This window comes from Ursus maritimus, unplaced genomic scaffold, assembly GCF_017311325.1.
Source record: "Ursus maritimus isolate PB19 unplaced genomic scaffold, ASM1731132v1 scaffold_1, whole genome shotgun sequence".
Lineage (NCBI taxonomy): Eukaryota > Metazoa > Chordata > Mammalia > Carnivora > Ursidae > Ursus > Ursus maritimus.
The window spans coordinates 2261563-2285582 of NW_024423343.1; the positions used below are offsets into that span (position 1 = coordinate 2261563).

Here is a 24020-nt window from a genome sequence, read left to right on the forward strand (position 1 = left end):
TCTCTCTAGATTCTGCTTTCTAGGAAAGAAGCTGCTTTAGTGATGAGACAACGATTTAACGAAATTTGAGTCTTGCGATCTCAAGTTTTTGGAATCACCAGTTTGAGTTCTGAAACATCCGGACAGGTACAAAGTATCCCGCCAGGTACAAAGCTTTGCGGACGCAAACTAACTGTAGAGCCCTTTTAATGCAAAGACGCGGCTGCCACTCCGCACTTCGACTAGAGGAAGCGCGTTGCAAACCACGCCACCGAGCCTGAACCTTCCCGAACGGTCCGAGACTGGCGCCGCGACACCAGGACGCAGGTGTGCACGCCCGGCCGGCGGGGGCACCCGCACACTTGTCGCAGGTGCTCCTTCCCGCTGGGCGACACACGCGACTCGAAAGCAGGAGGCGCGCCGAGCCTGCAAGGCTGAGTACACGGCTGCGGAGAGGAACAGGTCGGGGGTGGTGGCCGGGGACCCTGTGCGCCCGCCGACCGACAGCCCGCGGGGCGTCCGGGGCCCGGCGGGACTCGAAGCGGCCACTCGACACTGCCCAAAACACCCCGACCGGGCAACTTTCAGTGCTGAGCACTCAGCGCTGACGGGCCGACCGGGACCACCACACACCCTACGACTCGCCGGTGGCGCAGGCGCGGCGGGCCCGCCTCCCGCCCTCGGGGAAGACCAGCCGGCCCGCACCCCCCGCCCGGGAGGCCGCGTTCCCGCCGCGGGGCAGGGCGGGGCCCGCCGCGCCTGCGCACTCGTCCTCCGCGCCGCCCGTGCGCCTCCGGGAGCACGTAGCACCACGTGACCGCCGCCAGTACCCAAGATGGAGGCCGTGGCCAGGCCCGATCGGCCCCCTGCCTCAGCCTGTGGTTGAGTGTGCGGCCGCTAGGCGCCCAGGCACGCGGTCCTGACCACTAGGCCGGCGCACAGCAACTCCTCGGGGCTGCTGAGTGGAGCTCGCCAGGGCGAGGGCCCACGTTTACAATCACAGTCCGCCCGGCTCCCTGCGCTTTCTCAACCGCGAAACGTCCAGCGGCTGGCGCCTGGAGCGTCCTTTGGTAGCTCCGCCTCCTGGGATTGGCATCTCAGGCAGCCAATGGGGTCCAGGACGTGTGCCGGAAGGCGGGCAGAGGTGGAGCATCCATGCAGTTTGTAGGGCGTCTGGCCTGGCGGTTGGTGGCCGCGGGACGAGGGGCGGGAGCACACGGGGCGGTACCCGGGGCCCCAGTGGACCAATGGAAGGACGGCCGGGCGGCCAGGGAGGGAGGCCGGAGGGCGGGGCCGAGCCGTAATTGACGAGCTCTTCGTTAGAAATCGGGCAGGAGGGAGGGGCCCGGGAGGGAGGTGATGCAAGGCCGGCGCAGCCAATGGCTGCAGAGCCGCCGGCTGAGGGGCGGGGCCGGGGCGGCTGACGGGCGTCGGGCGTGGCCTATCAGCGCCCGGCTCCGTGCTGGAGGGGGGAGCGGCATCATGGTTCAACGTGGGTCAATTTTTTGTGAATGAGGAGGGGAGGTTGTGGGGCCGCCGCCGCGGAGCACCGTCCCCGCCGCCGCCCGCGCCCGAGCCCGCGCGCCCGCCCGCCCGCGCCGCCGCCTCAGCAGCCTGGGCTCCGGCGCGCCGCAGCCGCGTCCCCGCTGTCGCCGCCGCCCGAGGCGCTCCGCCCGCCCGCCGCCGGCGGGTGGTGGCGGCGCAGGCTGAGAGATGCGGCTCAGGCATACCGCGCGGGGCAGAGCGCCGCGCCCGCCGCCGCCGCGGTAAGCGCAGCCCGGCCCGGCCCCGGCCCGCGCATTGTCAGCCCCCGCCCGCCACCCGCCCGCAGGCCGCCGTGCCCACGCCCCCCACCCCCGCCGCCGGCCCGGCAGGTGGACGCCCGGGTCCGCGCCCCGGCCCGTGCGCCAGGCCGCGCGTGGCGCCCAACCCGTGGGTTTTCCGGAGCGGGAGCCCGAGCCTGTCCTGGACCCTTCCCTGCAGCCCGGAGGCTGAGGCCGGGCCAGTACGGCCGGCTGGCCTCCGGGGGGGAGGGGGGGAGCACGCGCCCGGCGCCCGCCCAGGCCGAGCCCTCGGCAGGTGGGCCGGGGGCGCCCGGAGCCGGGCTGGCGCCGTTTATGTAACTTTGTCCAGGGCTGTGAGTTTGCAGAAAAACGTCCCTCCCCGGGGCTCGCGGTGCGGGTGCCCCGGTCCGTGACGGGAGGGGTGGGGGTGCTGCCCGCGACCCCGGCTGGGTGCCCGCAGGGTTTCCACAGGCCGGGATGTGGCCCCGTCCTGCCCAGATGGTGGGAGCCGCGTTTCCCGGCATTGCAAAAACACACCACGGGATTATAAGCAAATTATCTCGTATTTACATTTAACGTTGAAATATTTGACACTGTTACAGCACGAGACCGCGCGTATCAGTTGGAAAGGCCGGGGGTGGAACCCAGTGTACTCATTTAATGCACATCAAAAATTTGTAATAACTTGCAGCAGCTGATATGAGTGTTTTCTTTATTGCATGTTGTAAATTGACCTGCTGTGACACAATTTTCAAATAAAGCGTTGCAGAAATTAAACTTAAGTTATTTTAAAACTAATGACTTTCTTAACTAAATCTTAATTGCATTACTGTAGAGACCTACCTAATTGCTTGCTGAGTGCAGCGCTGCCTGCCTGCCCTCGGTGAGGGAGGAAGGGGCCTGGGCAGTTCGTTTGCTTCCTCTCTTTTCTCTTCTCAGGCTTTTCTGTTTATTCCCACAAACCACCTAAGCATGGAAGGCCTGGGAGTAAACACGTAAAACAGCCCTCACCCAGCGCCAGCCCAGCAAGATTCGGGGAATGCTGGTGGGTTTGCACCTTGGCCTGGTTTCACTTTTTCTTTTGTAATACGATCGTGGTTGCTTGGAGTTTTAATTGCCTGTGATAATTCCTCGCATTACGTTAGGGATCGTCCTATGAAACTGATGTGGTTTCAGAATTGAGCCAGGGAAGGTGGTGGTTGGTGGTGATCGGGGAGAGGAAGGAGAGGCATCGAATCAGGAAAACTCAGCTGCTTGTACACGAATATACACTCCAGCAATTACAAAGCAACAAAAGTTATTGCAGAATTTTGCAGTAACTATGGCAACACAATTACTCTATTATAATTGGAAATGCAAAATGCCACCCTGTTAGAAGTTTCATCAGAATGGAGTTTTGGATATCAAAAATAGGCGAGGTTTAATTTTCTTTTTTCAGGTAGCTCCTGAGAATTCTAAACTCTGTGTTCAATTATCTATTTTTAAGACTGATCAAGCTTTCCCAGATAGTCTACTCCCTTGGATCTGTGGCATCTTTCCCCAGAATTCACATTTGTGTGGGAGGGAAGTATTTTCCTGCCTTAAAACCACACACCCTGACACATTGTAAGACTTCTATAGCTCTCTGTGTTCTGGGCTTTTATTTTAAAGATCAAATACCCCCCTAAAGAGAGCGGTAATCAGTCAGAAGAGGAGCAGGATTTATGCAGCAGGCAGACGGGACACTGCCCGCTTTAGGGTTAGTTCATTCTCCTGCAAGCTGGCAGCGGGAGTGCCTCTGGGGGAGCCCTGGGCTGGGGGGGTTATGTGGGGGGAGCGGGTGGATAACTCTAGACTCCGCTAGGCCTGGATGGCCTAGGGACCAAGGACAGACGTGGCCAAAGCAGCCCCGAGCCAGAATGTTCTGTGGTCAGCAGCTTCACAGCCCTGCAAAATCAAACTGTCCAAATGCCATGTTCTCAGAGGCCTTGGGGGCTGTTGCTGTACCAAGGTCGGCAGAGTGGCATGGCACCCTGGCCATGTGCAGCTGGAGTGGCCGATCGTGACTTTCAGCGGTCAGAAACTTGCTTTATAAGGATGTCTCTCTTGGTGTTTACCAGGGGGACTCTAGTTCTGGAAGTTTCCACACGTTGTGGGGTTGCTGCAGTTTAATTTTGTTATAACTCTTTCCTTTTAACTATTGCATATTTATGCCCAGTAATCGACTTCCATTTCCCAGCTTCATTGTGAGGTTTCAATGCAGCATGAATGGCTTTGAATTTCTCATCCTTTGATGTTGGGGGTGGCACCAGAGGAAAGGCGACTTTGTGCCGTCTTAATTGCCAGAGCAGAAGAAACATTTCATCACTCCTGTAGAATCTGGCCATACCGTTCTCTATTGAAAACGGCTGGGCTTTCATCGCTCAGAAGCTGCCCTGAGTAATAGATTAATACCTGATGTAGGGAGCGGGGGAGACACAGAGAACCAGAGACAACTGCTGTGCCTGGAGGCCGCGGGCGACAGGCTGTGGCCAGGCTTGCGTTCCTGGACTAGAATCGATGACTGCAGCTGGGGATAGGGGCCGGCCCAGCCTCCGTGTGTGTGTGTGTGTGTGTGTGTGTGTGTGTAAGCTTCGGATTTTGCCCTCGCTCTGCAGCCTGTGAAGCTGGGCCAGAGCCCCTGCTCTTCTCGCCAGAGTGCGAGTCCTTGCCCCTTCGGGAGCAGCCCTCCCATTGGTCCTGGGGCAGGTAGGCATCAAGTTGGGAGGGAGTTTTGGTTTCCATCTCAGACAGTCGGCGTATGCTGGGGTGTGCAGTGGGCTTAGGGCCATTGATCTTGACCTCAGAGAAGGGTGTAGCATCTTTTGGTTTAAGTCAGGTGAAGGGTTCCATGTCAAAAGTGATGCTGCAGTTAGCAGACCTTCACAACATATATTCACAAAGTGTTCCTTTTGGGAAAAAATGTCCTCAAGTAAGATCTGTGAGTTCTCTTCCGAAGATTGGTTTTCTCTTCTGGGGGTCTGTTTAGGGGTACGGGGTGGGCTGTGGTGTCTGTGGTTGCTTGCATGCCTTTTCGGCATGCCTCCTACTTTGTGTACTGGAAGGAAGGTCCAGGGCCCTACACGGGTCGCCTCTACTGTGATCCTCCATGTAACATCGGGACAGATCACCGTCTGCATCAGTCAGCGTGGACACCGGAATGTCTTTCCTAGTGAACAGATTATACCGCTAGTGATGGTAACAGACCATACCGCTAGTGATGGTAACAGACCAGTAGCTAACGTTTAATGAGCACCTGCTCGGGGCCACATGTTGTTGTAAGTACTTGCCCTGTATTTCCCATTTATCTCTCCCACAGCCTTTCGAAGTGGCTGCCACTGTGCTCATTTTGCCCAGGAGGAACCTGAGAGAGAAGTGGGAATGGAGCATCTGGTACTCCTGGCTGTATCAAGTCCCAGATGCTGATTCCCTCTCTTCCGTGCCTCTGGAAGCTGAAGTTCGGTGTTGTTGAGGGATTTGGGAGAGCATAGCCTCTTCGAGAAGATGACCGTTTGGAATATCTTTTGGGTTTAGTAGGGTCTGGGAAGTAATTCAGGTTTTTGCATGCTGTCTGCTGTCACGTGTGTGGCATTGTAGGACTGGAAGGGATCTTAACAATCGTGTCGGCTGGTGGTCGTTGCATCCTGTGTTTGGATATTTGAGCTTGCCTGGGGGTCGGTGAGGATGGTGGAGGGCACCTTGGGCTCCATGTCTATTTCAAGCAATGCACTTTGGCCTTACCTGTTTTGTCTGCAGGATATTCTTGGAAGACTTTATTGGAAGAAAGCATTCTAAGGACCAAAAACTTTGAAAACTACCAATTTAATGTATTCTTACTGTAACACCAAGCCAGAAACCTTAAAGATAAAATACTGACAGATTTAACAGCATAAGAATTAAAATTCTTTTTGGCAAAAGATTCCATAAGTGAGGTTAAGAGACAATGAGAGAAAAAATATATAACAAGATGTGCCTGTACGAGCTTAATAGCCAATATGTTAAGAGCTTTTGCAAACCAATAAAAAGGATGAGTATCCCTACTGTAAGATGAGCAAAGCCTGTAAATAATACAAATCACAGTAGCTGGTGTAAAAAACTCAGCTTTATTAATAGAGAATTTCAGGTGAACAATTCCATTTATGCCCATCATATCAGCAAAGGTTGTTTGATAGCACCTGTTGGTTGGGATAATAATTCCTATCCTCTGTGGTTTCTGTGAAATCTAAATAAATTCTTATGTGGAAAGTGCTTAGAATTGGGCCTGGCACATAGCACAATGTTAAGTGTTGGCTGTTACTATTATTTGCTCTCTGGAGAGCAAATCATTAATTACGTCTTCTCCAGGAAAGTTTTATGTGTCAAAAATTTGAATGGTCATTTTTCTGATCCCAGCAATTCTGCTTGTTGGGACTGTTTATTCTTAGGAGAGAATATGATAGGCGCTTAGATATCCAGATGTGTACAGGAGGTTATCACCACGTTATTTATAAAGGTGATACTTACTAAATACATTCTGGTGTTTTCATCCTGTGGAATATGGATGCACGGGCTCGCAGATCGGAAGTGTGCAGTGTGTTGAGGAAGTAGGTCCTGAGCAGTAGTGCCCAGGGGTCCCTTATGCATTTCTAACTACTTGGGTCTCTAAAGTGATAATGATGGGGTGTCAGGGAGTGGGATGTAAGGGACTCTCCTGACTTTCCCTAGATGTTGGTAGTGTGTACATTTTTGCTCTGAGCGTATATTACTTTTTAATAGTAATACTTTTTTTTTTTTTTAAAGCCTGGTGTTACCACTGGGGGAAAAACACTCTTCAGTTTCATTATTTATAAAGGAGAAAAACCAAGTCCTTGGGAAGTTGATAAATATGCTTAGCATTAGAAGAATTTAGGGGATTTGTTTCCCTGACTCGCCTGTGAGCTCTCCTTGTGGGGAGCTGGCCTCCTGGGTCCAGGCAGTCCCAGTACAGCCCATGCTGCTAGTGGTAGCCTAAGTGGTCCCCACCAGAAGTAGATCTGTCCCCTCCATTCCCTTGCTCGAAACCCTCTCATGGCTTCCCATTGTTCTTGGACCCTGGGAGGCCTGCCCGATCCTGGCCTCTGTTTTAGCAGGCTCCTGTCCTGTTCGCTGAGCCTCGGTCCCCTGCTTGCTTTGCTTTGCAAGCCCCTTTCAACCCAGGACCTTGTACACACTGTTCCCGTTCATCCCCACTAGCTTTCTCCATCTCCTCCTTCCTTGACCCTCCTCCGTGCTAATCCTTTAGTCCCCTGTTACACATAAGCCCAGCATCCTTTTTACTCCTTCCTCACAGGATCCAGGCATGGAATATCGGTAGCTCTTTGGGCCGTGTCTCACTCGCCGGGGGCTCCGTGGGGTGCAGGCCGTCTGGGAGTGACTGGTGGAGTGGCTGAGGAAGGGGCGCGGCGCCGGCCTGGCTGGAGAGCCTGGACGGGACCCGCTCCTCGGGCCTCACGGCACCTGTTTCTGCCGGCGTGCTGGAATTGCCCGTTTCCTCCCCGCCTCAACCTGGAAACTGCTTGGTCCTGATTTTGGACGTTACGTGCTTTTAAGTAGACTCCGTAAACACAAGTGCGGCAGGTTCTGGTGGTGCGGAGCGGCGCCGAGCTTGCCTCCGCCGGGTTACCTGCGCTCCGGTGCTCGGAGGGCTAGCCGCTGCTTTTACTGATGGCATTCGCCCTGTTGGCTTCAGATCGGAATTAATGACATTTTGCAGTCATTTCTTATTTAACCTCGTAATTTTAATATGCTACCTTAATATGGGTGTGTCTATAAACATTTGTAGTCTGTTCTGCTCAAAAAGGGGGCTCTTAGGCTGTGCTCATTTACTGTTGCTTATGAAGTATTCCGTCTGTGGGACTCAAGTGCTTTTGTTGGGTTGAAGTTTGAGCCTGAAACAATAAATCAGTTCTTACGGCCTGAAAGCCCAAGCCGGCCTTCCAAGTGGGGGTGTCGCTCAAACAGTGATGGAGCTGAGCGTTCCCCTGGGAGCAGCGGCGTCTGCTCTATGCGGTGCTGTTGGCTTTTTTAGACAGGGAAAGACAAGGTTTGTGGCCCCCCACTGGGCCCTCTTTGGTGGGGGAGTGGCGGTGATGGTTGTGCTTGGGATGAGTCTCCTAAAGGTTTCTAATGGGTCAGTTATTATTTTGCAAATCCTCAGCCTGCCCCCGACCCAAGTACAAGCCTGGAGTCAGAGGGGTGGTGGTGAACAGGGAACACTCCCTGCTTTGGGAGGACTCCATAGCAGATCCCTGCCCCCCAGTCTTGACCAGGAAGCCCTGGCCTCTGCCGCATGAACCAAGATGTTGGTGGGGACAGAAGGAAGAGAGCGTGAGCAGACACAGGTGCACCAGGTCGTGGGGAGCAGGGGGCTGGGGGACAGCGGCCGTGGAGCCCGCCCAGGATGAGTGGGGTGTTTTTTAGCCAGAGCCAGAGTTGTGGGGTCACAGCAACGAGCTATGAGGTCCCTAAGACTGGAGTGCATGAGGAAGGGCGAGCTGGACTAACCACGGGGTGGCTGGCGGCACTTGTCTCCATGAAGGACTTCCTCACTTGCTCATGCGTGCAGTCTGCTTGTGTTTATTCAAGGTTTCTGTCTTCTTTCTGGTTTCTCCGAGGTGCCAGGCGCCTGGCTTCTCTTGGTCTAACCTGATGGAGGTGACATGGTGGGGGATGTGGGCGTGCGTGCTTCCTTTGTGAGGCCCCCAGGGGCCCCGCTGTGGAGTGTGCTTGGCCTGGGGCACTGGCGCAGAGGGCTCTGGGTGAGAAGTGAGGGCACCCACACTAGGGGAGCATGGGAGGCCCTTCCCTCATTCAGCCAGTGTTACTGAGAGCCCTCTTCTGGGTCTGGGACTCCTTAGAGTAACTGTGAGCCCAAGCTCTGCCGGAATCAGCATCGAGAACATTCTGGAAGGGACCTGAGCCTGCCTCTACTCCAGCTGTTGGTTTTATGTGTGGGGAGTCAAAGGTTAAGTCTGAGCTCCACTTGGCACCTGCAAGGGACACAGGTACTGTGTCCGTAGAGTATCCTGGCAGAAAGCAGGACCCCAGCAGGTGGGCAGATCATGGCGGTGTGCTCAGGCCCTTCCACCTTGATGTCTGAGGCTTTCCCTCTTACACCTACTGTGCCAGCCCCGCGGCGCTGAGGGGTTAGAGCGTTCTGGTGAGCCCGACCCCCACTTCACCTTTGGGGCCGCGGACACCTAGAGCAGGTGAAGTCACCACCAGGGTCTGCGACCCAGCGGGGCAAGGCTGTGCAGTGAGCTTAGTGACTGTCGTGAGGAAGCACTCACAAGGGGCAGTGGCCCTCAGCCCTCTGGGTCCTTAGAACGAGCCACCAGTGGTTGTTGGGGAAGCACTGCAGTGGGTTCATACCCTGTCTGCTCGAAAATTATGTATGATTTTGCACTGAGAAGGTTGTAAAGGGTGGCTGCAGTCCCCATTCCTTGGGAAGCCTTTCTTTGCCAGCACAGGGGCTGTGTTGTCATTTCCTCCTCAGGCGTCCATGCTGGAGGGATACACAGAAGGACATGTCACTGGGCACCTCACGTCTTACCTCCGTCTCCTTGTGAGTGCTTTCTCCGAAGCGCGTTGTTTTCCTTTCACCTTTGCCGTCCTGTTGGTTTTGCAGCAGCCCTCATGCGTCCCCTCTTTCTGGGTGGGCAGCAGTCCACCTGCAGCATCCCGCCTGTCATGGGTTCTTGTGGGCCTCGAGGAAGCCTGGGCCAGCCGGGCCTCCCTCCTCCGTCCCCAGTGGCCGTGAGCCTCGCTGGGATTGGGTCCCCAGCAGAGGAGCGTCCACTGACCTTTCAGGGCTCATGGGGAGAGTTCACCTTTTGGGACATGGGGTCAACAAACAACAGTGTAATGTGTACCCCCAGCTCTGCCCCCAGTAGGAATGCCTTTCTGTGTTAGATTGCATAATGTTCGTCCAAACGTGTTGCATTGTGAGGAACCTGTGATTTTCAGAATTCCTTTTTTGAGGGGAAAGGGGCATAGGGAGAGAGAGAATCTCAAGCAGGCTCCACGCCCAGCATGGACCCGACACGGGGCTCCATCTCACAATCCTGAGATCATGACCTGAGCCAAAATCAAGTTGACTCCTAACCAACTGAGCCACCCACTTGCCCTCAGAATTCTTTTAATGAAATAGCAGATGGGGCTGAGCAGTAGGCTGGCAGTAGGGCGGTGCTCTGGGGTCGGCTCCTTGGATGGATTTGCTGTGGATGTGGGCAGGGGTCCGACTTGTAGAGGTGCTAGTTTTGTCTCCCGGGTGCTGATTGACCTGGAGTGTACAGGAGGGGTTCTCACAGTTGGGAGACGTTTTGCTTTCCGTGGCTTTGGGGCGCTGAGGACAGACGTGGGTGTTGAGTCAGACCTGGGTTGAGATCCCAGCTTCACTCTTGTGACCTTGTCGCCTGGCTGGCGCTGTCTTGTGTCTGCGCATCTGACGTCCTGTCTGTAGGAGAGGAGGCCAGAAGGGCTGTTGTGGGGCCCGGGAGCCTGTCCCCAAGGCTCTGCCCTTCTCCTCCGCCTCTCCTCGGGCAGGTCTCAGGTAGGCATTTGTGTGCAAGGGGAGTGTTGGTGACTTTGGTGTCCCTTATGTAACTTCAGGGCTCCCTGAGGTCCCTGTGCCAGTGCAGGGCGTCTCTGCCTATGTCTTCTGAGGTCACGGCAGGGTGAACACCTCCCCGGAGGACTTCAGTCGTGTTTGGGAGCCAGTGTCTGCCTTTGTCTTTTTGGGGGCTGTTTCTTAGCCTGCAGAGATCCTGTCTTGACCGCTCAGCAGCACCCTGCCAACTGCACTCCAAACAACGGCAACTCCCAGGGCGCTGCTGTGCGCGGCAGGTACCAGAGGTCAGTCCGCGACCGCACGCGGGGCTTGGGCCTGGCAGTGGGTGTCCTGCTGTGCCCGGCCCTTGACCGTGGTGCGGTTTGTCCTCAGGCCTGCGGTGCCGAGGTCTGCAGCCCCGAGGGTGATCCATGAACATAGATGGTGGACACTTCATGCGGGGATTTTGCTGCCTGCGATACTCGCTGGCGATCTGCAGAAGGGAGCTGTCCCACGCAGATCCATGTTACGCATGTTGCAAGTCCGGTGGCAGGTTTGCCCCGTTTCTGCTTCTCTTTGCCGTCCTTGCTCAGGCGCCAGCAGGGAGCCTTACGGACTGAGCCTTGCTCACCTGCTGCTGCCGTGCTGCTGTGCTATCAGAAGGCCGCTCCACGTGCTAGTGGCTCGCGGGAGCCTGTGTGGCCTGGGTGCACGGGGTTAGGGTGGAGGGGGCTGCAGCTGTGGGGTGAAGGGGCAGTGCTCCCCAGGAAGGTCGGGGAAGAGCTTAGCGACTGGAGGCGGGGAGCTTCTGGCGCCCTGTGGGCACAGCCTTCCATGGGTGGCTCTGTGGGTGTGAATGCAGGGAACAGCTGTGACCTTGTGGTAGGACCAGGTAGCCTGTGGGGAATGGAGGAGCAGGGAAACAGGAGACCAGATTCTGTCCTCCTTGGGATTGTGGGAGAGTCTCTTTAAGCGAGTCTTGCGAGCAGCTTTAAGCCTTGAGCAGGAAGGTATTTCCAGTAGCTGTCCGTCAGATGGGATCTCTCCGTGGCGGATTCACAGAGCACCTTGCGCTGTAGGGAATTGATTGACTTGCTCTCCCAGAAAGTCAGGTGAAGGAAGAGTTCAGGCAGGGCTTGATCCAGCTCCTCCACAACGTCATCAAGACGGCCTTGTTTTCCTTCCCCTGTTTGGGAGAGTCGGCTTCCTGCCTGAGAGAGTGCTGCCAGCTGCCCTCAGGGCTGCATGTACCCTGGTTTATGCCACTGGGAAGGAGAGCATATTTGTCCCAGCCAAAGTCTTGGATTTATTCTGCTTGGTGTGGCTGAGGTCGGTTGTCCACCTCTGAACTGCCCCTTGCCAGGGGTATGGAATGTGCAGAGTGGCTCAGCCTCTTCCAGAAGCTGGTGGAGGAGTCTGCTTCCCTTGTGTGGAAATCGCTGTGGTTGGCAGGAGGGAGAGAGGGGATGGGTGCCAAGGAGGGACCCAGTGGATGGCATCCTCTATGGAGTCGCCTGTCTCCTGCGTCCCTAGCAGCAGGTCCAGAACAGGGTTCCATGGGGGTTGCTGTGCGTGGTACCATACTGAACACAGATTTTGCCTCAGGGGATCCTGTGGCAGCCTTCTATGAAGGTCACAGGGGGAAAACGCTCAGCAGGGTCTAGAAATGAGGCACTGACCAGGACTTACTTCTGTGGCAACAGATGCTGGGGCACGCTGAACTTCCTGTGCGCCCTTCTTCCTGGGTGTACCCTGGGCCCTGGAAGTCAGTGGCGTGTGGCTGGAGCTGGCCAGCTGGCAAGGTGGATAGGGGTGATCTAGAAGCTTCATCAGGGAGATTCCTCCATTCTCTCCCTCCACCAGCTGGCCTGGGTGCTGACATCCCTGGGAGGGGCCCTTGGACTGGGGACAGTGGAACCATGAGATGGCACAGGCTGGGTCTCCAGATGCCTGTGGATGCTTCCTCCTGACTGATCCCCTGCCCTCAGAGCAGTGCTCCCAGACAACCCAGAAGAACCAAGGCCGTTATCTGAGGATGCCCTGGAAAGGGTTGAACCCATGCTAGCTCTCCTGCCTGGCACAGAGGTGGACACATGCTGAGGGTATCCTGAGAAGGCGGGTGGGTCGTGCCGGCTGACGCGCACTTGGGCTGGCAGTTCTGGAAGCCCTGCTGGTCACATCAGCCTCTCTGCAGGCAAGGAGAGCATTGCAGAGAATGAGCTTTGAGATCAGGTAGATGGGTTACAAAACCCTCCACTGTGTAAATGGTCAGATACCCAGCTTCCCTGTGCCTCAGTCTTCCCAACTGCAAAGTGGGCGTGAGAGTCTCTGCTGGGGAGGATTGTTGTCATGATCATGGGAGATACAGGGGTCAGTGGCCTAGCTCCTATGCTTGCCACGTAGAAATGCTGTTGACTTTCTCTAGGTTCATGGGCGCACGGGTTGGAAGGACCCCTGCCCAGCTTGGCCTGTGGTATCTCTCTAGTGCCGGGCACTGCGGTATTGCTAAACGCTCTCTGCCTTACTTGAGGAGGCTGAGCCCCGAGGCAGGGTGGTGGCGTGGGGGGCAGCTCGGGTTTGAGCCAGGCAGCCGGCTGAGCCCATGCCTCGTTCCTTAGGCCCTCCTTGGAACGCACGGTACGGCTGTCTGCCCCTAGGGAGGAAGTGCAGGGCTCATTGTGCGGGCACTTCCGGGTCAGGAAAGCAGAGCGGTAAGGGGCTCAGCATTTTCGAAGGGGGTCCAGGTGCATGTCCTGGTGCAGCTGTGTACAGGCTGCATCATGGCTTCTCCCCAGTGCGTCCAGGCCTGTTTTCTTTGTGCATGATCAGACCAAGGTGCCCCTGACCTGGCCAAGCTGTGGGGACTAGTGTGATGCCCCCGCCGGCTGGGGGCCTAGGCCTGGTCATCTGCCCAGGTGTGGAAGGGTCCCAGCCGGAGGCGGAGAACTTCGGCCCTGCACACCCCTCCCACAAGGATGTTTTACTGAGGCGGGGTGGGGGGAGGCTGTGCTGGGTTCTGTGTTGGCGTTGGTGGTGACTGGCCCTGTGGTCCTTGCCGGGCAGGTGCACAGCTGGACCGTGTATGGTGGGACTGCGGCTGTGGCGGCCTCTCGTCTGGGTGGGTGGAAGATGTTCCTGCCCCTCATGAGCCCCTGCTTGTGGCCACACTGGTCCTGTGGGCAGCCACTCCAGTGGGTGACCTCATGGAGGCCACTTGTTACCAGTGCCCCGTCTGCTCTCTCTTTAGTTCACAGTTCAGTTCTGGGATGGACAGTCCTGATGACTGACAGGCGTGGACACACACACACGTGTACATGTGTACATGCACACACCCACACAGTGCACGCAACACACAGGTACATGCATGCCCACACAGACTGCATATGTGCACATGTGTGCATTACACACATGCACATGTGCACACACATGTACACGCATATGCGAGTGCACAGACACGCACGTACATGTGTACACACATGTATGCACGTACACAGACACATGTACGTGAGTGCATGTGTATGCACACACGCACACGTGCACATACATGCAGACGTGTACGCACACAGACACGTACATGAGTGCTCATGCACACAGACACGCGTACATGCGTGCATGTAGGCATGAACACACATGGGAGAACATGTAAAATATGAGAGTCCAGCTTCTCTCTTGTGCTTCCTGCGGACTGACTTCAGCCGCTCGCCTTGGGCCACCTACCACTTAATGAGGAGTGGCAGAGTTTCTGGAATGAGGAGCTCTGGTGACCGTTGGGTGATGAAATTCTCCCTCCACAGCGTGCAATTCTCACCCACTTCCCCAGCTGTAAGCACCGCTGCCGCTCCCCGTCCTCCCAGCCCAGCCCGCTCACGTCCAGCCCGCGTGCTGGCCACTGCAGTTCTGCACGGGCCGTCAACGGGGCCCAGGGTCCAGTGGGGCCAGGACGGCTGAGGCCAGGCTTGCTGTGGGCCCCCGGGACCGGCTTCTCACTCGCCTGGACTTGATGGGTGCTTCTTAAGGAGGCGCCGCAGGCACCCCGGAGCTGGCGTGCTCATGGCATTCCCTCGAGGCGCTGGCTCTCTTGCTTTTCTGGCGTGGAGCTGTTCCATTTCGGGCACGGTGTGGTCAGAGTAACCCGTGAAGCTCCCATGGAGGGCTCCTGCCTGTTGCCCCGCTGGTCACCCTGGCTTCTGAGACCTCCAGCTGCCCCAGGCACCCATGCCCATGGGATCTGACCTGCTCCCTGGGGCCACCCTCCTTTGTCCACGTCGGCCCGCCAGCCAACGAGACCTAAAGGGGTGGCATTGGGCCCAGGTCCTGTATTCCTCTCAGAGCTCTGACTCTTGCCTGGCTCTGGCGGTGGCCCTCTCACCTATGGTCCCCAGTCCTCTCAGCCATGCCCCTGGCTCCCTGTTCTCATGGCATTTGGCTGTCTGTGCCCGTGGCCTTGACCCTCACCCTGAAGCGTGCTCCCTGGGACCCCACCTCCAGTCTTCCGTCTTTGAAGCCACATCAGCCTTCCTCGTCTCCTAGTCATGGCGCCCCTGCCCCGATATCTGTGGCTTCCCGTTGTCTAGAATAAAAATTGGGTCCTTTGCCTCGCCTGTGGGGACTCTAGGGCTGCATCCGTCTTCCCTTCCCCAGATTCTGCCCTCCGTGCCCTTTTCCCTGGCTGCATGGACCTGCCTCCACCCCGTTTCCTGGGCTTTCCTGCCCTGGGCCCTTATGAGTGCCTGCATCAGGGGCTTGCTTGGGCTTCCAGAACAGTGATAGGAGACCGCCTGTTTTGGATGGCCAGGTGGCTCCCGTTCGATTCGCTAGTGGCAGAAGTTGTAGTCATAACGTCCTTGCAGACCCTGAGCCTGACCATCGTTTCTCCTGGACCCTGTCCTCTTCCTGCCTTGTAATGAGGAACAGATGAGGAGGCCACAGTTAGGGGCTCTGAGTCCTTCTGTTGTCACACCGTCCATCCTTTGGAAGTCCCTAGGGCCGGAAACAGATGGAATCAGGCCAGGCACGTGCGTGTTACTGCTGCCGAGCCTTGGCCCCGCTGCTGAGCTGTGCTGCCGCGGAGTTGCAGGGCTCCTTCCCACAGGCTTAAGGTTGAGACGTGAGGAAGCAGTTGGTGCGTGTGGCTACCCGTTCTCAAAGCCCATCTCTGCCTCCCAGCGAGGGGCTGGGCAGCGGTGCCGAGCTCTCGGCTGGAGCCCGTGTCCGTCAGCTCTTGCTCTCCTGCCCGGTGCTTCGAGCAGCCCCCAGCTGCTTACCCCTTGTGCTGAGTGAAGGTCATTTTCTCTGCTCGCCATGGTGTGAACGAGGTTGGGAGGCCCCAAGCTCAGAGAAGCAGAGGCTCAGGGTTTCTCCCGAAGGCCTGGAGTACCGGGTGCCAGGGTGCGGGTGCTGCTGAGAGAGTCAGGAAGAGGCTCTTCCCACAGGTGGCCGCTTCCCTGCCTGACGTGCGCTGAGCGCCCACATTCCCGTCTCTTGCACCCGGGCTCACCTGCTCAGTCAGGGTCTGTGCTCGGGGTGGACCAGGAGGAGCTGGGAGTGTCTCCAGGCCTTCTTGCTCCTTGACCCGCAGGCTAATGTACTCGGGAGTTTCGTGTAAGCTTCAGAATGTTAGACTGTTGTGCAGCCAGGCCCTGCTGTTTTCCTGACTTTGCACAGCAGTGGAGGGACTCTTTTTCTCTGGGGCGTTCTTGGCTCCGAGCTCTGAAGGGTGAAAGTGTGCCATACTCTGTCCTGCAGAGGGAGTGCTCAGATTTTCACGTGCTTCATCTTCCTGAGGCCTTTCTCAGCCAGGGGTCCCGTTCCCAGCTTCCTTCTTCCCCTGTGGCGCTTCTGTCCTTGTTGGCCTGTGTTGTTCCCCGGGAGAAGGCTGTTGTCTCTACTCTGCTGGCGTGTGCGGCCAGAGCCTCACTTTGTCTGCAGTCCTGTTCCCCGAGCCTGGCCGTTTTCCTCAGTTTCCCAGCTGACCCATCCCACACGCTCACTGGTTTTGCGGGAGGGCCAAAGCTGGCTCGGGGCACCGGGGGGCATGGCGGTGGGTATTGGAACCCTGGGTCCCCGTCCTTGCGCTGCTGCTCTACTTGGGATGGGAAGGGATACTTTCATAGTTATCAGGCAAAGTGTGAGCGTGTTGGATTTGGAAAACGAACTTTTCTTTGTTGCTTCACTGGGGACTGTGTCCTTGGTGTGGGTATATCTGGGTTCTCAGAGGAGCCAGGTGTGGAGGTAGTTGTCTGGCCCATGGCCTCTCTTCCTGTCCCGGCCCTGGCCCCGTCCCAGGCCTGGTCTCTAAGCCCGGCTCATTCTCCCAGCAGCAAGTGGTGTTCTCCTCCTTTCGGATCCCAGACTCACAGACCCCTGAGTTGAAGTGTGAAGAACAGGGACACTTAGTGACCGTGCCCTTCACTGGAAGGCGAGGAGGCTTGGAGCAGCGTGGGGCCTCCCGGCCGGCGAGGACAATCAGGGCACTGCAGTGAGGTGGGCAGAGGGCCGCCGGAGCTGCTGAGGGCCTGGCCACTGGCAGTGGGTGTGTCTTCCTGGGTACTGGAAGGCTGGTGTGAAGGGAGGGAAGCCAGGAGCTAGATGGTTCCGTACAGTGCCGCAGTAGGAGAAGAGGTGAGCATAGAAAGGGAGGGAAGCCAGGAGCTAGATGGTTCCGTACAGTGCCGCGGCAGGAGAACAGGTGAGCATGGAACGGGAGGGAAGCCAGGAGCTAGATGGTTCCGTACAGTGCCACGGTAGGAGAACTGGTGAGCATGGAACGGTAGGGAAGCCAGGAGCTAGATGGTTCCGTACAGTGCCGCGGCAGGAGAACAGGTGAGCATGGAATGGGAGGGAAGCCAGGAGCTAGATGGTTCCGTACAGTGCCGCGGTAGGAGAACAGGTGAGCATAGAGCATGGTTGTGTGATGCGGCAGAGTGGACATTTCACCGAGTTTTCAGATAAAATGTAAGCTGTCACAGAAAGCTCCCACCTGGGAGCCCCGACCTGCCCATGGGAACACCAGTTCTCCCCATTGTGGGGGGCTTGGGGAGGAGTCTGGGAGACCCCCTGCCCGTGGCCCTCTGGTGAAAGCTCCTCTCGGACCCTTAGAAATGAGAGCCCTGTGGCCAGTCCCCGGCTGGCCCTGCAGTTACACGTCAGAAAGGTACAGAAGGGAAAGTATTTCTCTTGTGTGGCCTGAGAGTGTGTTTTATTAAAGCATTTGCCATATCATCAATGTTAAGGGAGCTATATTGGGAGAGTGGATCAGCGATACACATAAGCAGTTACTATAATTGGGGAAAGTACTAATGATTTAATGTGCATATGTGGCAGAAGCATGTTTGATGAGTGCCTTGATAAGAAGAGACAGGCTGGGTATCACAAAGGCAGGCAAATAAAAAAATCCATTAATTCTTCTATTCATTTAAAAAAATGGTATTTCCGGCTTTTACAGTGACAGTTTAATAATTAGGGTGCCTAATTTTAATCTGTTAACGTGGGTGCGTGCCCTGCCTAGCTTGGGAAACCAGCTCCTGTTGGTGTGATTCTGAGCCGTGGTTGATTGCCATGAGGAGCGCGGAGATCCGGGGGACCTCAGGTGAATTCAGAGTCTGTTGCCCCGCGGGGCCGTGTGAGCTTTGCGTCACTCAGGTCTGCCCGGGGGGCCTGCACTGCCTGGGGAGCTGCAAGCCTAGCCGAGGGAGCCGAGGGAGCGTGTGTGTCCCAGGGAACCAGAGTGGTGGCTTCATGACGCCCTTGCAGGCAGAGGCTATTCCAGGGCTTCTCACGCAGGGCGACTGTCATGTCACCAGTGAGGCTCTCGTCATCGAGGGTGCTTGCGGAATTTGAGTAAGTAGCCCACATCTGGACCAAGATGGGCTTGTTCCCGCCGCGCCGTCCTCAAACTCAGTAATTTTGAAACCACCAGGGACAAGTTACAAACGTCATTTACCAGGTCGGGGTGAAGAAATGGAATCAGCTTTCATTTACGTTTTCTGCATGTGAATAAAACGTACCTTCTTCTCTCTTTCTCTTTCTTTTCTTTTCCCTTTCACATTTGAAAAATGGGTTTCCATTCCCTAGAACTTAACATTTCCCTGGCTCGAGTGTGTTCTGCATGCAGATGCAGTTAGAGACAACAAAGAGGCATGTTTGTGTGGTGGTGACTGCATAAAAAGAAAGGGGATTGCTGAATTGTAAGTCACACGTTTAGAATATGCTAAAACCCAGTGCCAGTGTTGTCTCCAGCCCCGGTCTCCAGCCCCCCTCGCCGGCTGCGTGCTTCCCGGTGCAGGTCGAGGGAGGCAGCGCCCATGCTCTTAGTCCCTCGACCGGGTCCGGCCTCGGAGCACTGCCTGTTCGTCGCGTTTCTGGTGACAGCTCACTGACCGCGAGCACACTCTACACGTCCTGGTGTGTGTGCAGGTTGGGGGGGGCTTGGTGTCCTCACTCCCCGTCGTCGTCTTAGCTGACCGGACACCACCGAGACCCGGAGGTGCTGCGGACCGGGGGCCGCCGTTCCGTACGACCCACCGTGCCCGGGGGAAGGTAACTGCTGCTTGCCCTTACTTCTCAGAGGGACGGCAGGCCTACGTGGAGAGTGACACCCGCTCGGCACCTGCTTCTGTGAAGTTAGTGACAAAGAAGGGCAGGAGGCCATGTAATAAACCGTTTGGGCAGTTCATTGAATTTGTGTGTATATGTATCTAGCTTTCAAAAAAAAAAAATCTTCATTTTTAATTGTGGTAAGAAGCGCACAAGATTCGCCATCTTAACCGTGTTACGTGCACGCTGAGTCGTGCTAAGTGCGTTCGCGTTGTGCAACCAAGCTCCAGAACTTTTCATCTTGTAAAACCGAGTCTCCGTACCCAGTAGACATCAGTTCTATTAGAGTTTTTAAAGATCGGTAGCTCTCACTGTCCTATCGTGTGCCAACTGTGAAGGAAAAGACAGGAAGAGACCAATGTCCCTGTATACGGAAATATGCGTATATGCAAACACATGACGCGTGTGTGCATGTAGGTGTTGTCCGTTAATGTGTTGTAGGTGGTGAGTGCGTGTAACCTGCTGTGTACTCCGTTAGTGTGATGTTAGCGTGTACAAGTGTACACTTGTACGTGCATGTGTGCGCACACGGTGACTTACAGGGAGCCCCTGGACTACGTCCCTGAGCTGGGTGCCGCAGAGTGCGGGCCTTCTGCAGCCCATTCCTTCCCACGCCTGTGCGCCACGTTCTCGAGCCTGACCCTGTCATTCCCTTTCCCTAAATGACGTGGCTTGCGGGCTGCAGATTTGGTCTGTGCCGCCTCCCCGACCCCACGTGCCTCTCTCCTGTTTCATAGCTGCTCTCCCGGCCGGGCGCCTGCCCGACGGGAGCCTTTGGTCTGCACACCTCTCCCACACGAGCTGCCTAGCAGCCAGGCCTGGGAGGGGCTTAGCTGGGCCCCCCGTGCCCCTCAACCGTCATTGCCTCGGTTCGGGTGCTGAGCTTTTGTTCACAGTCGTGATCCTGTCCTCCCTCCTTCCTTGAGGCCGATGCCGAGGCAGCACGGGCTCAGAGGTCAGAGGGTCCTGCCATGTGCAGGGCAAGGGGCGACTGAGTGGCCCTGCAGGGGAGGGGAGCCCTGGGGAAGGGCAGCCCCTGGCCTGGGGGCTCAGTATGGCCACGGAGTCATGGCCAGGCCTGGGGAACTGGGCAAAGGAGGGAGAGTGTTGTGCATGGAGAAAAAGCGGGGTGGACTCAGGATCGCCTCACATCTGGTGGGTGCTGGGTTGGCTCAAGCTTTCTCCCTGGGGGCTGCAGGGCACAGGGCTCTAAGGATGCCCTGGGTGTGTGGAGGGGTGCAGGGCTGGGCTGGCACTGGAGTTCAGGAACTGCGCCTGGAGGACTGCGGAGCCAGACCAGGCTCAGGGTGGGCCGGTCCAGGACTGCGTGGACACCTGCTGAGGTGAGAATCGCCAGCTTCGAAGGCTGCCGTCACCTTGGCTGTGTTTGAGTGGCACTGATACCGTGTGGCCCAGGCTGTACTTAGCAGGCAGCACCGTGGGCTCGGTTCCGCAGGGGCGGGGGCGTGTTCTTGGCCCGGCGAGTGCTCACAGCTCTGGGGTGGGGGCTGTGAGACGGTGGGCCCTGTCCCAGAGGAGCTAGCTGACTGGGAGTGACTTCCCCTCTCTGTAACGCCCCGGGTCCGTGAGGCGCCCGTGCCTGCTCCTTGTCAGCACAGTGCAGCTGTGCTCTGGCGTGCGGGCACCTTCTGCCTTGGGCTTCCACAGGGATCCTCCCACCTGGCCACAAGTCTGCACTGTCATGGTTGGTGACAGCAGCGTGGTACTCCTTTGCTCTCTGCTGGGCTTTCCGGGTGCAGGCATCACTGACAGGTGGAACTGTTTGTGTTTGAAGTGTGCAGTGTGCTGACTTGACGCAGGCCGCAAAAGGCTCCTACAGTAAGCTTGGTCTCTGAAGACATCCCCCGTGTCCACCAGCACTTAGGATCCGTGCTCGGCCATTGCCAGTGCCCAGCGCGGTGTTACTGTGCGTCCTCCCCGTGCTGTACATCAGGTCCTCAGCTTATCCATCCCATAACAGGACGTTTGTGCCTTTGACGATCACCTCCAGTGACCCCCACCCTAGCCCCTGCCTGCTGTTTTTTAACCGTTCCCCACGTATGGTCACTCGGGCTGTGCTGGGGGAATGCCACATTACTAACCACAGTGGATGCTGGTTTGGGGCCGGGGCCGTCACCACCGCGCATCTCCTCTTTCACGGCGTGGTGACAGGCCAGAGTGCTGTCTAGAGGGTTCTGCCGAGGGGGCCGGGACCCGGCAGTGCCTTCCTTGGGGGCCACGGGGTGAAGAACTGTTGCCTAGAATCTGCCAACCCTGCTTGGGGGCAATTGAAGCTTGTGGGAACAGCACAGCGTGTGCCCACTGTGGTTAGTGAGTGTGTATCATTGAGTGTGTGTTTGTGTGAGGGTGTTGTGTGCATTGAGTGTGAGTGTGCATGCGTGCACACACCTATGTAGGACCTTGGTGGCCGGGGGTGGGCCCAGGCTCAGGCAGACGTCTGAACAGATGAGGCTCCCCGGGCTGAGGGCAGGGCTGCCCCGGGCTGAGGGCAGGGGAATGCCTGGGGCCGGGGGGTGTGGGGGAGGTCCTGCCGTGAACAGTGGCTTCTCGGGGACAGGCGGGAGCACCACAGCTGTTGTCCGGTTACCCAGTTACGAGATTGCACTGTGAGACGCTCTGGTGATTTGTTCAGCTGTCTGTAATTCAGCCTAAGGATGGCTTTGAGCTGGTGCCTTGCAAGAAGGAGACCATGAGCCATGCAGAGATTGGTCCCAAGGGAAGAGCCTGAGTGTCGTGGCCCTCACCTGGCCCCCGCCCCGCCCTCCCCCTGGGTGTCTGGCGGTTGTCTGTGAGGAGTGCTGCGAACCGCAGGGCACGGTGTCACCTGCAGAGCGCTGGGCCAAGACCCTGTGCTCACCGCCTGGGGCACCTGACCTGGTGGGGCCAGAGTGCTGTTCCAGTTCGGATGTGTCCAGAACGCGGGGTTTTCTCCTTTCCGCTTCATCGTCCAGGTGGCTGGTGGTGTCCTTAGGTACTGTAGTGTCATAGGTGTACCTCCGTCCCTTTCCCCACGTGGCCCCATGGGGAAGATCAGGGTTCTACACCCGGGGACCTGCCAGTAATGGGTTTCCAGGGCAGGTGTGTGAACTTGTCTGGTGAAGTGTGTGGCCAGCCCCATGCTGATTCTCAGGGGAAAGTCCCTTTCTCTTAGGCAGTCCCAGATGTGGCAGCCCTGGGACTCTCTGTCCCCGGGGGATGTGGGACGTCCGCACTGGAGGGACGCAGAAGGCATGGTGAGTGCGCGTGCCCTCTGTCCACCCTGATGCCCTCTTCTTTTGAGTTCATCACTTGGGTGGTTTTGTATCCAGGGGTAACCACGGCCCTCTGCGTGTTCTGTGGAAGCAGCCACAGCCCCGGGAAGGGTGACTAGCCGCCCCCGAGCGCGTTCCTGGAAGGCGGACCCCAGAAGGGGGGCAGAGGTTGACGGTTAATTCCGTGTCTTGATTACCTGCAGCGTTTTTTCTGTACTTTTAAAATAAAAATAGCGTTTTTCTCTTTATAACAAAAATACTCCTTGTAAACAGTTCCAACAAGTGAGATTGGAAAGTGGGAATTCGTAGCCCTTCCTCTGCACTGACAGTCACGGTTCTGGGGCCAAAGCGGGCTCACTATGAGAGGCGGGGGTGCCTGCCAAGGCCATTGCGTGTGGGCCCCTTGTGGGTCTGATGGCAGTACTGCTGCGGGCCTCTGCTCTTCCCTCCAGCATGTCTGACCTGCATGTGTCTGACCTTTGGTCCCGGTACATGCGTGTTTGGACTGAGACTTAGTCTGTGCCCAGTGCTCACCTCTGTGGGCAGCAAGGGGAGACAGCAGGGACTGGGGCTGCAGGGACAACAGCGTCTGCAGAGTTCCGCTTCCCTCTAACTCTGTCCGGGGCTCCTGATGCTGGACGAGGACACATCAACACAAGTGCCCAGGATTGTCCACACGTTCTGGATTCTGCTTGACGGGTCATCTGGCGCTGCTGACCCAGGTGGTTGGGGTGGAGTTGGGGGAGTATCTAGGGTGACTGGACCCCCTGCCCTTTCAGACAGTAGTGCCTGACTTAGAGGGGGTTCACTTGCGTTGAGTCCAGAGAATTCGGAGTTTGGGAAAGCCCGCTCCAGGTACAGACGCCGCACCTGTGGGAAGCAGAAAGTCCTGCCTGCCCAGGAGCCCTGTCTCAGGTTTGTGAGGACCTTTCACAACCCCGAGTTACCCAGCAGGGGAGGACTGTCCACCGCGGATAGTGAGAGATAGTAGAGGAGAGGCCAGCCTTTTGGTGACAGGTGGAATGTCTATGTCCCTCTTTCCTTAGGTGCCAACGACTCTGCCCCTTCACCCTGTTCTCTTGGGGACCCCACTTTCTGTCCAGAAGGAAGCCAGCAAGGCAGCTAGCTGAGCCTGTCCAGACCCAGCCAGCTGGTCAGTCTGCGTTGCGGACGCTGCCTCCACGGAGCGGTGGGGAAGTACACGGTAGGGGGGGTTCTGCTTTCATGGGTCAGTGCACGGTGCCTTTCCATACCCTCCATCACTGTTCCCCGAATTCCTCCCAGCTGAGTGCCGTCACTCTGCTGGCTCCCATCTCTTGTACCTACACCCAGACACACAGACCCAGTCTCCTAAGGGGGAATGTTCAGGATACATCTTCGTGGCTGCGGTTCTCAAACTCTGGTCTCAGGATCCCTTTATGTTCTTGAAAGTCAGTTGGGACCCCAGAGAGCTGTTGTGGAAATGGCTTATATCTATGGATACTTACTACATTAGAAAGCACAGAAATTACAAAAATATCCATGTGAAACTAAACCCATTGCATAGTAATACGACAATGTAATTTTTTATGAAAAATATTTATTACATAAAACAAAGAATGTAGTGAGAAGAGAGGCATCATTTAGCATTTTTGCCCGTTTCTGTAATGTCTGGCTTGGTAGAAGACTGCTGGATTCTCATATCCACCTCTAACATTCAATGTGTTGTGAATTCTGGAAGACTCCACCGTTTACCCACGAGGGAACAAGAGAAAGGCAAATAGCATCTTAGTGTTAACAATGAAAACAGTGTGGACTTCTCAGAGC

At 56.8% G+C, this 24020-nt stretch overlaps 1 protein-coding gene across 1 annotated transcript in view; it reads left to right on the forward strand.

The window, feature by feature from the left end:
* The first annotated feature begins 824 nt into the window (after window positions 1–824).
* HDAC4 (histone deacetylase 4) overlaps window positions 825–24020 on the forward strand; it is a 277804-nt gene continuing 254608 nt past the window's right edge. Inside the window, exon 1 of the mRNA XM_040638418.1 lies at window positions 825–1123. The gene's annotated coding sequence lies outside the window, so the exon portion shown is untranslated. The remainder of the gene's footprint in view (window positions 1124–24020) is intronic.